At 38.1% G+C, this 17,268-nt stretch overlaps 1 long non-coding RNA gene across 1 annotated transcript; it reads right to left on the minus strand.

Annotated features, from left to right (window-relative positions):
* Positions 1 to 3,132: 3,132 nt before the first annotated feature.
* On the minus strand, positions 3,133 to 6,700 carry LOC140622764 (uncharacterized). Its single transcript, XR_012022443.1, has 3 exons — positions 6,570 to 6,700; positions 5,013 to 5,113; positions 3,133 to 3,238 (listed from the first exon to the last, which is right to left on the minus strand). It is a non-coding gene; the product is annotated as an uncharacterized lncRNA (long non-coding RNA).
* Between the last annotated feature and the right edge of the window lie 10,568 nt (positions 6,701 to 17,268).

Below are 17,268 nucleotides of genomic sequence, written 5' to 3' on the forward strand. Positions count from 1 at the left end.
TAAATTCTGAGAAGTGGAGTAACTGGGTCAAAGAGTATAGTATAGGTACCTCTAGGTTATTTCTGACCACAGCACTGTTTCACACACAATGGCTGAGGAGTTGAGTGATTCAAGGACACACAGTTTTTAAACACTGAAGTCAGGATTTAAACATAACTAGTGCTTTTTAAAAAATCTCCACATTGCTCTTTTATGAGCCAATAAACTTTTTTTCTCAATAAGAAATAACTGAGTACTTAATATGTATAATGTGCATGGTGAGTGCTTTATAGGATTCAAGGAGTGGAGGACATGGCCACTGTCCTCAGGAAGTTTACAATTGAGCAGTTTTAGTAAAACATTGAAAGGAAGAAAGTGGATGTAGCAATGGAATATGTGTATATATATGGATGCCTTGGTGGCCCAGTGGTTGAGCATCTGCCTTCAGGTCAGGTCGTGATCCTGGGGTCCTGGGATCGAGTCTCACATCAGGATCCCTGCAGGGAGCCTGCTTCTCCCTCTGCCTATGTTTCTGCCTCTCTATGTGTGTCTCTCATGAACAAATAAATAAAAAAATCTTAAAATAAAAAGAATATATGTGTATATATATATGCCCCTATCCTCATACAATATATATGTATATATGTATAAATGCATCTATTTATACACATACATAATTTAAAGACAAATAATGGATACGAATATTTAAACAAAAGAAACTCACTTATCTATTTAATGAAAAAGATATATGTTTAATGAAATATTAATATGAAAAATATATATGTTTAATGAAAAATATGCACGTTATAATATAGAGGTATTACAGGGATAAGCATTGAAAAGAAAATGAACATTCCTAATTCTATTACCCAGAGATAACTAGTATTAATTTTGGGGTATGTATCCTTCCATTGTTCTTATTTACAAAATAGGATCCCATTATAAATATTGCTTTATAATCTATTTTTCTCTTAATACTATTTAATAACTATCTTCTCAGATCACTAAATATTTTTTCTTAACATCATTTTTATAGCTTCAAGGGTTTCTACTATATAAATCAAACTACAATTTAAATCTCTTATTGTCAGAAAAGATTGTTCTCATGCCTCTCCCCACTTTCAGTATGATACACAATACTGTGATGAACATTTTTGGATTGGATTTTTTTTTCTTTTTCAGTCCATTACACATCACTCCACCCTCCCCCTTCACTACCTGTCTGGATTTTCCTTTGGGGGGAATTCAACATTGTAGCTAGTATTAGTGAGGGGGCAGTTTCCAGTGTTTCCTCCATATCCCCCTCAATTCTGAGTATGAACAGAAGTGAAGGGGACCCGGTTCTTCCTCAACTCACTTTCTGGTAGTGTCAATCAGACATTTGCTCCCAGGACTTTGGATCCTGACAGAGTGGAGGCAGAGGCAAAGGGAACTTTGGAGGCCAAGATCATTCTTAGGGGTGTGCTGGTGAAGGGCCCCTGTTCCTGTGGGGTAGCCTTGGTTTATCCAGATCTTTTGTAGCCTAGCTTTCAAGAATGATTCCTTAGCCTTCTGTTGAGTTGGTGGGTCCTCAAGATTCTTCCAATACAGTCTCTCTTTGATTGAGACAGCCAGCATTGGTCTTGATTGCTTACAACTGAAAATCCTCATGAATGCAATGGTAATTGTAAGCCTGGTCCATGATTTTTTTTAGGTAAAGAAATAATTTATGAAAGAAGGGAAAAGAGGATTTCTTTACATAATAGAATTCTCTCATGCATTTTAGAAAATCATAGACAAAGTAAGATACACTTGAAAAATTTAAAAATTGCTTATTGACTAACTTGTCAATAATCTTATCACATCTCATTAACACAGAAAGCTGTATATTTGTGAAGAAAGCCCTTTAGTACTTGTGAAGTGATAATTATTTTTTTAAAAGATTTTATTTATTTATTCATGAGAGACACACACAGAGAGAGAGAGAGAGAGAGAGGCAGAGACACAGGCAGAGGGAGAAGCAGGCTCCATGCAGGGAGCCCGACGTGGGACTTGATCCCAGGTCTCCAGGATCATACCCCAGGCTGCAGGCAGCACTAAACCGCTGTGCCACCAGGGCTGCCTGCGAAGTGATAATTATTTATATAAAAATTAGTCATATCTAGCTTTAAGCAAATACTCAATATATACAAATTCAGATCTATTATTCATATAAATAGGAAGGGAAGAGGGGCTCATCAGAAGAGTGAAATACAGAACCTAGAGTTGGTGCCCATCACCTCCTAGCTCTGTCACCCTGGGCAAGTCACTTAGCCTCATGGAATTACTTCTTGATTCATAAAATTGGGATAATAACAATGCCTACATCATAAGGTTGCTGCTGGGAGTCTAAAATTCAGGACATGAGGTATCTGTGAAAGTCTGTTATAATCTGTAAAATGTTGAATAGCATTGATTTTATAATTGCAGGAAATTAGAATTTCTGGTCTTTTTAGAGCTTGTTCATTATTTTACACCTGACATGTTTATATCAAACACCCTTATTCAAGTTGATTCCATTTATAAAAATTCAGCTTAATTAATTACTTAAATTACTAAAAACTCTTTTCTCTCTTTCCTTCCATTTTTTCCATTCACATATGGTTAGTATCTAGGGCATAAAAGTGAAAACAAAGGTGATAGTTATTTATAGTTCAATTAAAACAACTTGACTCAAAACTTCTTCCAAAAACCTATTCTGGGGATTGAAAACCAAAAAATTTAATCAGTTGCTTAGCTTCCACAGTGCCCTGCCCTTGTGTTTTATAATTGATTTTCCTAATACAACATGAGTTCTTGAAATGACCTGGGGCTAAACTCTATAGGTTGCCTTACAGACAAATAATTGGGAAATGATAAAGAAGTGTCTCTCAAAGGGGATTGGCCCCACAGAAGCAGACTGCCCACTGGAGAGAAGGGAGTATCCACTGTCATCCTTTCATATCATCTCGAGGGCCATGTGGAAGACAGGGATATCTTGGGGACACCATTCTAGGGATGGTGAAAATGACAGCAGAGGGTGTGAGGATATGGATCTTTAGGTCATCAAAACTGTAACTTTCTCATATTTTTCTTGTTATCCTTGTAGTGTTACAGTTTTTTCACTAAACTGATTTTTTTTTCCATTTCTACTCACATGATATGTCGGATTCTTGTCATGTCTTCCTCTCTTCTTACCCTGGTCTCCTAGCTGGTCTTCCTGCATCTATGTCTCCTCCTCTTCAATTCAGTTTTCACATAGCTGCCATACACAAGAGATAGAATGTCAGTATTTATCAAGTATAGCATAATATGTCCTTACTAATTAGTTTATTGGCTATCTCCCATCCTCCCTAGAATATTAGCAGGGACTCGGTGGTGTACATTTCTGTACTTCTAACCCCTAGAACAGTGCTTGGCACACAATAGGGGCTCAGTAAACATTTGTTGAATGAATGAATGCATGAAGACCTTTGTGTGGAATGACCATTCCTTTTTCCACCACCTACTGAAGTCTTATTTGTTCTTCAAGGCATAGCTGACCTTCCCTGACTGTTCCTCTCTCCCAGCATTCTTATTCATATCATAACATGCAACAAATTCTACTTTGTATTGCATTGTATCTGTACCCCCACTGCTTTGTAACTACCTGGAATGCAGACTCTGTGTTATGCTCACTTCTGGTTCCCCTACAATGTCTAGTACCTTGAAGATGGGAGTTAACCAATTAGCATTAAGTTGTGAGTACTTTTAACTTCTTCAGCAGGTGACTCTATGATCAACCTAAGTGGTCAATTCCAGTGACCAAATTTAAACTGGCAGAGATTTCAATCGACATGCATATTGACCAGTTATATCACACAGTTAAAAATCTATGGGGGATACAGAAGGAATATAAGGCATGCTGTTGGTTCCTAAGAAGCTTAATGCCTACTTAGGATTATAAGATGATTCCATTGACCACAGCAGTAGCACCACTTTAGGATTTTCCTTAAAAATGTCAGTGCCTGACACAAGACCTCCTGAATCAGAGTTTCTAAGGAGGTGGCTGAAGATCTGCATAGTTATGAAGCTCCTCAGATAACTTATATTCTCAGCAAACTTTGAATTAATGAAAGCCCAAATTGGCGTCATTCCTCCTTTCATTCCCAAATGGTCCCCTTGATCCCTAATTATAGATGTAGTCAGCTCCCAGTTCCTAAGAATAATACTAGGTTCTAGATCAACATGCAATGACTTAGTATCAAATCATCTATGCTACAAGGCTGGTATCTTCATTCATTCATCAAAATTCCTTCATCCATTCATCTCAAAATTTATTACTTAGAATCTGTTGGGTTTATTGTATACTCCTGAGTCTTAGGTCTCATTGTAGATTTCTCCCTTGGTCCTGATTCCCAAGTCCTCATCTGTTCACCCCCAATTAGAGAAGTTTTCCTTTGGACTAAAGTCTCATCCTGTCCTTGCTCTTCTTCTCCTCAGAGGCTGGAGCTCTATTCTGAGCTGTAGGCCAGTGGCTGGGGCCTGCTCTTTGTTGACAATGTTTCCAGAGGCTGAGGGCTGACCTGTCTAGTCTCTGGCTTTCTGGCTTTCTAGAGCCTCTTCATTGTCCTCACTCATTTAAGTAAATGGATATAACCTTTATGTGGGTAGTAATGTTTGAAAGATATGCATAAGTGGCTTTTCTAATTATAAAGTGTTATACAAGTGCTAGTTATTATCATAAAAAATAGGACATGCAACGACTTAGTATCAAATCCTCTCTGCTAGGGACGCCTGGGTGGCTCAGTGGTTAAGCGTCTGACTTCGGCTCAGGGCGTGATTCTGGAGTCCCAGGGTCGAGTTCCACATTGGGCTTTCTACACGGAGCCTGCTTCTCCCTCTGCCTGTGTCTCTGCCTCTCTCTCTCTGTGTCTCTCATGAATAAATAAATAAAATCTTTAAAACAAAACAAGACAAAAAATTCTCTCTGCTATAAGTCTGGTATCTTATTCATTCATCAAAATTCACTCATTCATCTCAGAATTTACTACTACCTTTAGTAAATGCAGGGCATTATCAGCACAGTGAGATTGGAATACAGTTATCTGTGGTCGGTGCATTGAAAACAGAACACTAACAAACATCCTCTTCATGGCTGAAAAGTTAAATAGAAACATGGTCTCATAAACACACCATATTGAGAAGCATATGAATTGGAACTGAGAGATTTATTTAATGCTTACTTGAAGATATATAAAAAGTCCAAATATTTTTTTTAAAGCAAAGAAAAAGAAGACTTTTTTTTTTCCAGAAAACACATAGTATAGTAGACACTATGGGTTATCTACTCAACAATCATTCTATTTTCTTGTGTTTTTTTTGTTTGTTTTTTTGTTTGTTTTTTTGTTGTTTTTTTTTTTCCTGCTGGCAAAGCTGCTCCTCATTTCAGAGGCTGCAATGTCAGAAAGGTATTTTTCCAGCTTCTTTGCAATGAAGGCATTGGCATGTGATACAATCATCCTTGGCCAATGGACCTGAGGGGAAGTCTGCTGGTGACATTCTGTGAAATGTTTCTCCCTGATGAAAAGAAAAACATTGCCCTTTCTGCCTTCAGACATAGTTGCTAACTTGATGTCTGGGGTAGTAGCAGCCACCTTGCTGTAACAAAAGGACAAGTCTGAGGATGACAGACAATATGTTGAAGATCATTGACCCTTAAGACAGAAAGAGTTTGGGTCATTCAAGTCACTGTTGAGGTACTGAATTGACCTTGCTTGCAGCCTCCTGGAAGCTGCTGCCTCTAGTAAGTGATCTTTGTTAGAGCCATTTACAGTTAGGCTTTTGTAACTAAAATAATCCTAAATTTAAATTTAATCCTAAATCCTAAATTTAAACACTCTCTTTAAATTAACCATCTTAATTTGTTACTGCCCTGGATATTTGTAAGAGACTGATTTGATTCACCTCGCATCTTCCTCTGATTGAGATTTTGGCTTGAGGAAAAGCTCTTAATAGAAGTGTTGCTGGGGTATGAGCTTATATATGTTATGTAATTTAATTTTTTTAAAGATTTTATTTATTCATGAGAGACACAGAGAGAGAGGCAGAGACACAGGCAGAGGGAGAAGCAGGCTCCACACAGGGAGCCCAACGTGGGACTTGATTCCGGGTCCCCAGGATTACACCCTGGGCTGAAGGCAGCGCTAAACCCCTGAGCCACCCGGACTACCATGTGTAGAGACCTATCCATGGAGCGCTAAGTTAATATTAGAATTCTGTGTGTCTGATTCGGTTTTGCTGTTGAAATTTCTAGATTTGTAGTATAACATTCTGACTTGGCATGGTTAAAAATACCTGCCAACATACCATGACATGATTAAAAATATCCTTTTCACTGGAAACATGCTGGGAATTTGTTTCAGTTAATTGGAGATACACGTGTGCATCCAGGTATGAATAGATCACAAAGTCCCACTATTCATTTTCTTTTCAGCTAACCTGACCCAGGAGATGTTTTTCAGAGTTTTTAAGCAGAAACAGTGCACTTAGTGTACATTTCCAGTGTTGTGTTCTATACATTAAGTGAATAATGTCCATAAGTGCGAACTTACTCTTTGGAATCTGACGAAGAATCTCATCTTACAGATATGATTTGAAATTCATTTTCAAGGTTCTTGTTCTGAAAGTCATGGCCAATGTAGAAGTGTTTAGCCTTTGCAAAAGATAAGAATGTTGAATACATTTCATTTCAATGTATATGCTTTAACAAGAATCACAAATTCTTTTAGCATGACTTTGCTAAACAAGAGGTACTGTGTACTCTGGCAACATTATTAATATTTTTACTTATTTATTTACTTATTTGTTTATTCATGAGAGACACAGAGAGAGAAAGAGAGGCAGAGACACAGGCAGAGAGAGAAGCAGGCTTCCTGCAGGGAGCCTGACACGGGACTCGATCCCAGGTCTCCAGGATCAGGTCCTGGGCTGAAGATGGCCAAACCACTGAGCCACCCGGGCTGCCCGGCAACATTATTAATTAATCAATCTTGTTAATTAGTATTTCTAATTATTCTTTAAAGTGAAGTTTATAATCATAATATGATCCTGAGTGATTTAAGAAAAGCAGTAAAGATGTTGAAACTCACAATAGCAAAAGATAGTTATTTTAGTATTTTTTATATCCAGATGAATAGTAATTAGAATTTCTAATCTAATTTAAAGTTTCTATCATAAAAGTGTGAAAGGCAGTGATGCAACTATAGTAAGATTATTTTTCAGGAATATGATCAAGGAGCAACAGGTAACATAATAAAGAGAAAAGATAAATACTGTTTCCCAAATATGATTATTTTCCACATTTTAGAAATGGAAGGCAATCTTGCAGTATCTTGAAAGTTCATTATATATTGTTGAGGCTAATTGAATTATAGATGAAGCAATTATGCCTTATAATACAATCTTACCCGTTTAAGGCTGGAAATTACCAAAGTGCATGAATATGCATTAAAAAACAAAAATTTTTTTTGCACTGCAAAGAGAATACATATTAATTCTTTGACAATTAGAAAATTTAGATGAACAAAAACATAAATGAAAATTAAAATGTGGGATGCCTGAGTGGCTCAGCCGTTGAGTGCCTGCCTTTGGTTCAGGGTGTGATCCTGGATTCCTGGGTTCCAATCCCACATCAGGCTCCTTGTATGGAGCCTGCTTCTCCCTCTGCCTGTGTCTCTGCCTCTCTCTTTCTCTCTCTCTCTGTGTCTCTTATGAATAAATAAAATATTTTTTAAAAATGTAAGCAAACATAGTCCCATTACTCAAGAGTTAACCATATTTTGATGTATATTTTTTTACCTCTATGTATCACATATATTATGGTGTACAACTTCTACAAAATGGAATCATAGTTGTATGTTGTTTTTTACCCAATTTTTTTTTTTTTACTTTGAAATGTTTTAAACCTTACAGAAATTGTGGAAGTACAGAACAAAGAACTCCCTAAGCTCATAATCCAAAAATCCTACTTAACTACCAATCAATGTTCTTTATACAAAAAGATCCAATCCAGAAATAGATGTTGCTCTTGTCATGTCTTTTTAGTCTTCGGTCTGGGACAGTTCCCCATTCTGAACTTGATTTTTATGACCTTGATGCATTTGAAGGTTATAGTTGTTAATCTTATGATGAATTATGATTATGACTGTTAGTTGTTTTGTCAACTGCTCCTCAATTTTGATGTTTCCTCATGATTTAGATTCAGCTTATGCATCTTTGGCAGGCAGATCTCAAAGGGCTCTTGGGCTCTTTACTGCATCTCATAAGATGGCACATGATTGGCTGACTAGTGCTGGTGTTGACTCTTGTTACTTGAGTAAGATGGTGTCTGACAGGTTTTTCCACTATAAAATTCTTTTTTTAAAAAATATTTATTTATTTATTATTTATGATAGACATAGAGAGAGAGAGAGGCAGAGACACAGGAGGAGGGAGAAGCAGGCTCCATGCCAGGAGCCTGACGTGGGACTTGATCCCGGACTCCAAGATCGCACCCTGGGCCAAAAGCAGGCGCTAAACCACTGAGCCACCCAGGGATCCCCTCACTATAAAATTCTTATTTTTCCTTTGTAATTCATAAGTATTTTGGGTGAAGATACTCTGAGACTGTGTATATACCCCATTCTTGAACTCTCTTCTACTAGTTCTAGCATTCCTGGATATTTCATAATTAAATTAATTATTACTATGATAGTTACCAAATGGCAATTTTCTAAGTCTATTATTTTTTCTACATTTGTTAGTTGACATTCTACTGTAAGGAAGAGACTCTTTTTTCATGTGTTCATTCATTTATTTATACCAGAGTGGTCCATGGATTTCTACTGTTTTCAATGGGGGTATAATCTATTACTATTGTTAATTATTCTGACAATTAAAATATCCCAAACTTGGCCAGTGGGAGCCCCTACAAGCCAGTTTACACAAGTCCTTCTGACATACTCTCATTGTTCTCTGAGCACTGTCTTCCTTTCTGGAACAAGATGTTACAGGCTCATTGTGTATTTTCCCTGCCTTAGCCCTGGAATCAGCCATTTCTTGAAGGAGCCCTAGTTCTTTTTAATGGAGAGTGGTATAGGTACCAAGACGTCAGCAGTGGTGTGCTTATTGCTACTCAAGTGCCGATGCTCTTTTCCTGGAATGTTGATGTGCCCAGATACTTAAGAGTGGACAAAATCAGGAAATATTCATATATAATACCTATACATTTATATTTGGTTTTATGTTTATGCATACTGAATACTATGAGTTCACACCAGATATTTCCAATTTTAGTACAACACTGTAGGGTTAATTCTAATCTTTTCTCTTTTTTTTTTTTAAAAAAAGATTTTATTTATTTATTCATGAGAGACAGAGAGAGAGAGAGAGGCAGGGGCTCCTTGCGGGGAGCCTGACATGGGACTCAATCCCAGGTCTCCAGGATCACGCCCCACGCTGAAGGTGGCGCTAAACTGCTAAACCACCAGGGCTGCCCTCTTTTCTCTTTTAATATTTGTAACTCTTTTCTCTGACAGCAAGAAACCTGGTTCTCTCAATCCACTACTTAAGCTGCTTCTATGTAGCCAATCTCCCAATACCTGCCAGGTCACTTTTAAATTGATTAAAAAAAACCCAAAACACCCAAGTAATATATAATTATTATCTTTAAAAGTCACTACATAATTATCTACAAGACTATTTTTAAAGGCTCATTATTATTCCATAGGATGTATATGTGGACATTTAGGTTGCTTCCAAGTGATGGACATTCTTTTATCAGACTGTTTACATGATCCGTTATTATTTACTATTCCTAGAAGGGAAATTACTGGGGGAAAGGCAAGCATATTTTTAAGACTCTCAATTTATAGTGCCACATTTGCTTGCTTATTTATTTATTTATTTATTTAATTTTATTTGTTCCTGAGAGACACACAGAGAGAAGTAGAGACGTAGGCAGAGGGAGAAGAAGGCTCCCTGTGGGGAGCCTGATGCAGGATTCAATCCCAGGACCCCAAGATCATGACCTGAGCCAAACCAGATGCTCAACCACTGAGCCACCCAGGTGCCCCTCTTGTGCCACATTTTAAAGTCAAGTAAAACTATATGAATTTGGATCCCACTTATATGGGATTTATAATCACTCTTTCATGAATTGGACTAAAATTGAAATTTGTACTGGCTGAAGTGGCAATTACACTGTAAAATGAAATGTATGAAAGAAATATTTACTTAAGAGAGCGAATAGTTGTCCAAGTCCTTACAAGCACATTCATCTACGCAGCAGCTAATTCCTGAGTGCCACCTTTGTTCAAGACAGCTTGCTAAGTACTACAGGTGACATAAGGTTGCATTAGATGCCAGTTCCTTCCTCAAGGAAGCCATTAAATTAGTGAATTAAAAATCTTTAATTTATTCATCAAAGGAAGGCCCTCTAGGACTTCTGTTTGGCAGGACTTCATTAAGGATTAATTTTCATTATTTAAAAAATATTTTTTAAAGGGCATTTAAAAAAAGCCTACAGTTGAGACTAATTCAGAATGGCCTTTCCTTTATATCCTGTGGTACATTTTATTACTGGAACACCATATAGCACATTTTTATTATATAAAAGGACTTGTGCTTACAGAATAATTGTGGATCAAAAGATTAAAAATGGACTTTTTTCCCAAATTCTAGTAACAGTCTAGTCACTTATTTTTTGTTGTTGTTTTGTTTTTTAGGAAACATGAACTTAGTATAAATATATATCTTGGTGGGATGCCTGATGCCTGGGCTCAGCGGTTGAGTATCTGCCTTCGGCTCAGGTTGTGATCTTGGGGCCTGGGGATTGAGTCCCACATTGAGCTCCCTGAGAGGAGCCTGCCTCTCCCTCTGCCTGTGTCTCTGCCTCACTTTCTGTGTCGCTCATAAATAAGTAAATAAAATCTTTAAAAATAAATAAATACATACTTTGGCCTAGATGCAGAAATTGGCCTTTGTAAAGATAGGCTATGCTTAAAAATCCAGACAGCACCCTAATGTAGGGCTTCTTTCTGAAAGGGAGGTACTAAAGGATGAATTCAGTGGTTTTACTAAACTGGATGCCCACTACCCAAGACCCTGAGCTATGTGAGCAACACTCTTCCCTTAAGAAAGCGGAGAGCAAAAAGGTGAACAAGCCAATAAAACAAAGACCTACTCTTACTAAATTTAAGAAAATGGGAATTTAGTTTACTTTTTTTCATTTCCAGGCAAGTTCTAAGTCATAAGATCTGAAGAACTCAGTCTAATAAACCAATAGGCTGGGGAGATGAGGCAAGACTCACGTCTACAGCACTTCATATAAGGGCTGAGGTCACTGCCAGAGGGTTGGTTTCTTTAAGGATATCCACCACAACATAAACATGAAGCCAGTCCAAGGTCAACATGCTAATACCTCGTCTTTCACTTCTCTGCCTTCAAACTTTGTAAGAGTTTCTAATGAAGATTGGCTGTGCGGGGCTCTTATAGGCACCTTGACTCAGATCTGTGAGTCTCACGGACTCTCGGCCTGGGGTAAGAGGATTCGATCTCTTGAAAAAAATCTCCTCATTTCTCCAAAGAAGAGCACAGTGTCCTGCTTCTGCTTGGCCTCATTTATCATTCCCAAGAAAAATCTTTTGCAGATGGACAGATTGTTTTTGAAGGACCCTATCATATTCTGCTTTTCACAGGCTTTCATATGGGAGCTGTTCTCTAACTACCCTGCAGGAAGCTCTTAGAAGACTCACTATATTTCTTTCAAGGCATATTTTAAGGCAGATTTCTGGATTTTAAAGACTTAGATGGGAGCAAACTCGTTTTAACCTAAAACACTGGATTGAGATTCTGAGTTTCATCCAGGCTCAGTGGTAAAAGGGTACTGGGGCTGATTGCTAATGTTCAGTAGATTGGGAAGGGGGTGGCTATCCTTGTGCTACATAATGCTGTTTCCAATCCTTTTTTTGGACTAAAGGTGGGGCATAAATAATTCACTATAACAGCCAGTGTTTCTTTAATTCTGTATCTGATTCCTGTGTCACTCTGACCACAGCAGGGTGGTGCTATAGTATGTTTAGTTCCCTGGAGAACTCCTTCGAACAAACTTAGTCTTTAAAGTTCAACCTTAGTAAATCTCCTGGATTATACCTGAGGTCCCTTTTCTGCACCTGGACTTCACGCAGTGGGGGCTGAGGAGCATGGAGTAGAGGATATCTACTTTCATATGATCTGCACCATGCATTAACAGAGGAAAAATGTCCCATCACTGTCAATGGAGTGAATATTTTATCAAAATGGCTCTCTCATTCTCTAGTATTGAGATTAACTTTACCTGCTAAACATGGTAAAATTTATTTCGGTGGCCTATGACCACCATCTATCAGCATCCGACCCCTATCTATATAAAACAATAAGCATGATCTTAAGGCACTCTTAGGGGCTGTCTAAGAGATGTATATTTGCTGACATACAACCTGACTGAAGCCAAACACCATTACCCCTGTGACTGATTGGAGGGCGGCCGTAACTGAACAGTTTTATTTCCCTCCAGCAGCTGAGCTCCCTGACCATGCGAGCTGAGCTGACACGGCATTTCAAGTCCTGTTACCAGCTCAATGGTTCTCTTGTAAAAAAAAAAAAAAAAAAAAAGGCACCTCTTCATTTAGCCTCTCCATCTTGATCATTGCTGATGGGCTATCAATAATTTCAAGTTGGTTGAGCAGTTGGCTGAAGGTTAAATAAATTCTGCTGGCTGTTTGCATGATTGTACCCGAGCGGAAGGATTCCAATTTGAAGCAGTTTTCTTGCAAGTGCTCCTTGGAAATGTATCCATAGTCAAGAAAGTTAAGAAATTCAGTTTTGAGGGCCCAGGTGCACTTGAAATGGAACCACAGTCAGGAGCCACAAGAACCCTGACATGAACAAAAATGGGATTTTTTTTTTCCAACTTCAGATTTGCCTCAGAGAAATGTAGAACCCAGAGAGCACGCAGAATTAATTATTAGCAGGGGAAATTCTCAATAAGCTAGGCACTACTTCGGATGTGGGTATTTGTTTCTTAGAAATGAATCAAATTATATTTCAGGAATTCAGCCATTAGCAATAAGCGTAGGAAGGTGTATCACATGCTGTCGTTATATAGCACTTTCAGACCTTGCCGTCTGAAAGTAGAACATTTCTACGAAACCTTTTGCAAGCCAAATTGGCATAAAGTGAAGAAGCAATTACCATTAGTTTATACGGAAATCTTCAACATTTCCAGATCAAAAAATAACCTCTTTTAGATTATTCTGATACCTTAGGACATATCTTGCTCACAGATGCACAAAATAAATCGAGATAAAGTGCACGAGTTTTGGCACAGTTGAAAGCTATGACAGCTTAATGCTGCGACACTCAATGTAGTTCCCAGGGAAGATGCCTACTGAGCGGCCACTCTCGCTGCTTGGGGTGCCCTGCCTCTGTAAGGGCTGGCTGCAAAACAAGCACAGAATGCTACTTTTGATTTTCTCCTTGTTTTGAAAAAGCAAAATCCTCTTTGGATTTCTTTTGATTAATGAACACAGGTATTAATGTTGGTCTTTCTAAAATGTGTGGTGTGACATGAACTTTCAAAGAGCAGGGGATATCTGTATCATGTAAAGTTGTCAACTGTTAAATAGTAAACTTTTACAGTATTTTATTCAGGGCGCCTGGGTGGTTCAGTGGGTTGAGTGTGGGATTCTTCAGCTCAGGTCATGGTCTCAGGTGAGATGAAGCCCTGCAGTGGGCTCAGTACTGAGCATGGAGTCTGCTTAAGATTCTCTCTCCCTCGCTATGGACGTTCCTCAAAATGTTAAGAATAGAACTATCTGCTAATTGTACAACTAGGTACTACTAAATAAGTATTTACCCAAAGGATACAAAAATACAGACTTGAAGGGATATATGCAACCTGATGCTACAGCAGTATTACCTACAATAGTCAAACTATGGAGAGAGCCCAAATGTCCATTGAATGATGAATGGATTAAAAAAATGTGGCATATATATGTATATATATGAATATGAATATATATGGGAATATATATATATACATGGGAATATCACTCAGCCATCAAGAAGGACGAAATCTTGCCCTGTGCAGTGATGTGGATGGAGTTAGAGTGTATTAGGCTAAGTGAAATAAGTCAGAGAAAAACGAATATCATTTGATCTCATTCATATGTGGAATTTAAGAAAGCAAATAGATGAACATATGGGAAAGGAGAAAAGAAAAAAAGGAGAGGGAAACAAGTCATAAGAGACTCTAATGATAGAGAACAAACTGAAGGGTGATGGAGGGAGATGGGTGGGGGAGGGGCTGGATGGGTGATTGGTAGTAAAGAAGGCACTTGTTAGGATGAGCTTTGGGTGTTGTACGTAAGTGACAGATCACTGAATTCTATTCCTGAAACCAATATTACACTATATATTAACTACCTAAAATAATAATAAAAAAAGATTCCCTCTCTCTCTGCCACTCTCCCTTGCTCATGCTCTCTCTCTAAAAAATAAAAATTAGGGCAGCCCGGGTGGCTCAGTGGTTTAGCGCCTGCCTTCGGCCCAGGGCATGATCCTGGAGACCCAGGATCAAGTCCCACATCAGGCTCCCTGCATGGAGCCTGCTTCTCTCCCTCTGCCTGTGTCTCTGCCTCTCTCTCTCTCTTTCTCATGAATAAGTAAATAAAATCTTAAAAAAAAATAAAATAAAAAATAAAAATAAAAAAAATAAAGTATTCACATCCAGGAGGTGATCTTCTCTTTTAAAGTAAATTTTGGTTTTTCTCCCATTTTACAAAAATAATACATTCTGATTATGGACTATGAATAAAGTACAGGTAAACAAAAAGAAAATAAAAATCACCCATCAGTTAATTATTTTTGGCATTTTATGGTATATCTTCCTAGTCCTTTTCCATGTACATATATTGATAATATTTTCTTTTGCTAAGATGTAATTTTTACAGAACATAAAATGTTGCATCTGTAAAAAGGATAAGCACATAGATGCTGTTATAGATATTTTTTGAGCTTCTGGAAATTATTCATAGTTGGTGTGAGTTGATGCTGCCAAAACCTTACAATAGGTTCCCGACGAAGCTCTCAATTTCTCAGATCTTTTTCATGATCTCCTGTTTTTTGAACTGTAATTTTATTTTCTTTTCCTCTTTTTTTTTGGAGAGGGATAGAGAGAGAGAGAAAGGGGGTGGGGCAGAGGGAGAGAGGGAGAGAGAGTATCCCAAGCAGGCTCCATGCCCACCAGCAGAGCCTGATGCAAGGCTCTATCTCACAACCCTGAGATCATGATCTGAGCTGAAACCAAGAGTCTGATGTTTAAGAGACTGAGCCAAGCCACCTGGGCACACCTGAACTGTCATTTTCTAATCTCTGGTTGTGACAATAACAGTATTTCTAGTTTGCCTCGGTCATAACTAATTTATTTTACATACGCTTTATGCGCATTTCCAAAGAATTTTTAAAGTTACACTATTTTGGCCACTGCTTCACAAGTAATAAAGCCCTTAACTTCCTTTTGAGTAGGTTAGAAAGGCTGATTATATATGTCTTGTGATTCTCACACCCTGGGTCGTCTCCGGGATGGTGGGGTCCCTGCTTCAGCCTTCATCGGGTTCTGGACTAACCCCTCTGCTTTTCACATAGGAGATGGTTCTGTGTAAATGTGAGCTACTCCAGCCCCAGTCCTCTGGAAATTCTGGCCTGGAGAAGTCAACAACCGTGATGAACCTCAGTCCTTCCACACTTACTCGGTTCCTGTTAGGCACTTACCCTTCCCATATATTTGCCACCACGAAACATGAAGGTTAGTTGCTCAGGGAAAGTGAAGACTACACAGGATGTTATCTTGGTTTTTATGGCTTTTCTCTGACTTATTAAATCACCATGTTTTTCTGAGTGACAAGGCAAGACAATAATAAAGTGGAAATGGAAATGAATTTCAGTGATTTAGGCCGTTGTTACTCAAAGTGTGCTCTGCAAGGCAGCAGCATCAGCATCATTTGGGAGCTTGTAAAAAAATGCAAAAATCTCAGAAACCAGTCAGATCTATGAAACCAGAATCTGCATTTTGATAAGTTTCAGGTTATTAGCACATATATTAAAGTTTGAGAGGCTTTTGTCTAGAAGAATAAATTTTGTTAAAATGTTGAAGCTCGGTCATTTATAATTGTGCATTTAAATTATGTACTCTGACACAAAGACACTGATGTTATTTTGATTTCTTTTAAAACAATCAGCTCCCGGTATGATACTAATTTTTAAACTGCAAAAAGTAGCTGTGGTCCATGTTACTCATGGTAGTCACATAGCTTAGCTTGGTCACTCATGTTGATCTCTCATGAGTTGGTTAAGGCTACACCCTGAAAGGATTTAGAAAGGTGAATCTGATGACTTATCAAAGTCTCTTCAAGCTTAATGATACTAATAGGAAAGCAATAACAAAAAACTTCTAGATGACTTAGTCTTTGCCAGGCTGTTCTTAGGGTTTTACGGTAACTCAATACTCCTAACAATCCATTAAGATAGGTACTAGCACTGTCCCTATTTTATAGCTGAGAAAACTGAGATTTGGAAGGGCTGAGTAATTTGCCCAAGGTGTGCAGAGAGTAAGTAGCAGAAATGGAATTCAATCCAGACCAGTTAGCTCCAAAGTGCATCCTCTTCATCGCCCTGCATAGGACTGCACAAAAACACAACACGTCCACATTTTATGTGCATTCGGAATATGCTAATTTGAAATCACATAATATGAAAATGCAAGTTGACGCTTTTCATATGCAGAAAGTTTTAAATCATGTGATATTCCTGGATGAAAAAAAGAGGGTCAAATATCTCATAATTTTGAAGCCTCCCGGTTGACTTGTAAAACCATGTTTATGTTATTGCCACGTGGTGGCGCCACTCCAACTAGGAAACAATCTGCTCTCCTTTGTCAGCTCTAGAGAAAATCAGTCTTGAATTGTGCTAGGCCTTTGGGAATAAACCTCAAATACAATGTAACGCCTATGAATTTGACTAACTTACTGTAGGCCTGGTTCACACTGTGGGTTAATTTTAAATGAAAAATCTCAGCTCTGTATTTGTCATTTGTCATTTGAGTTGTGACATTCATTTCAAAGTTTACCTTTCAAAAAGGCAGCACGTTCAGGAAGAAAGGGCTGGAATGTATTGTAATTCAGCAGTAACTTAGTACTTTTTGCTTCTACTACCACATCTCAACCAAATTTTGTC

Source organism: Canis lupus, chromosome 32 (assembly GCF_048164855.1).
Source record: "Canis lupus baileyi chromosome 32, mCanLup2.hap1, whole genome shotgun sequence".
Classification (NCBI taxonomy): Eukaryota; Metazoa; Chordata; class Mammalia; order Carnivora; family Canidae; genus Canis; species Canis lupus.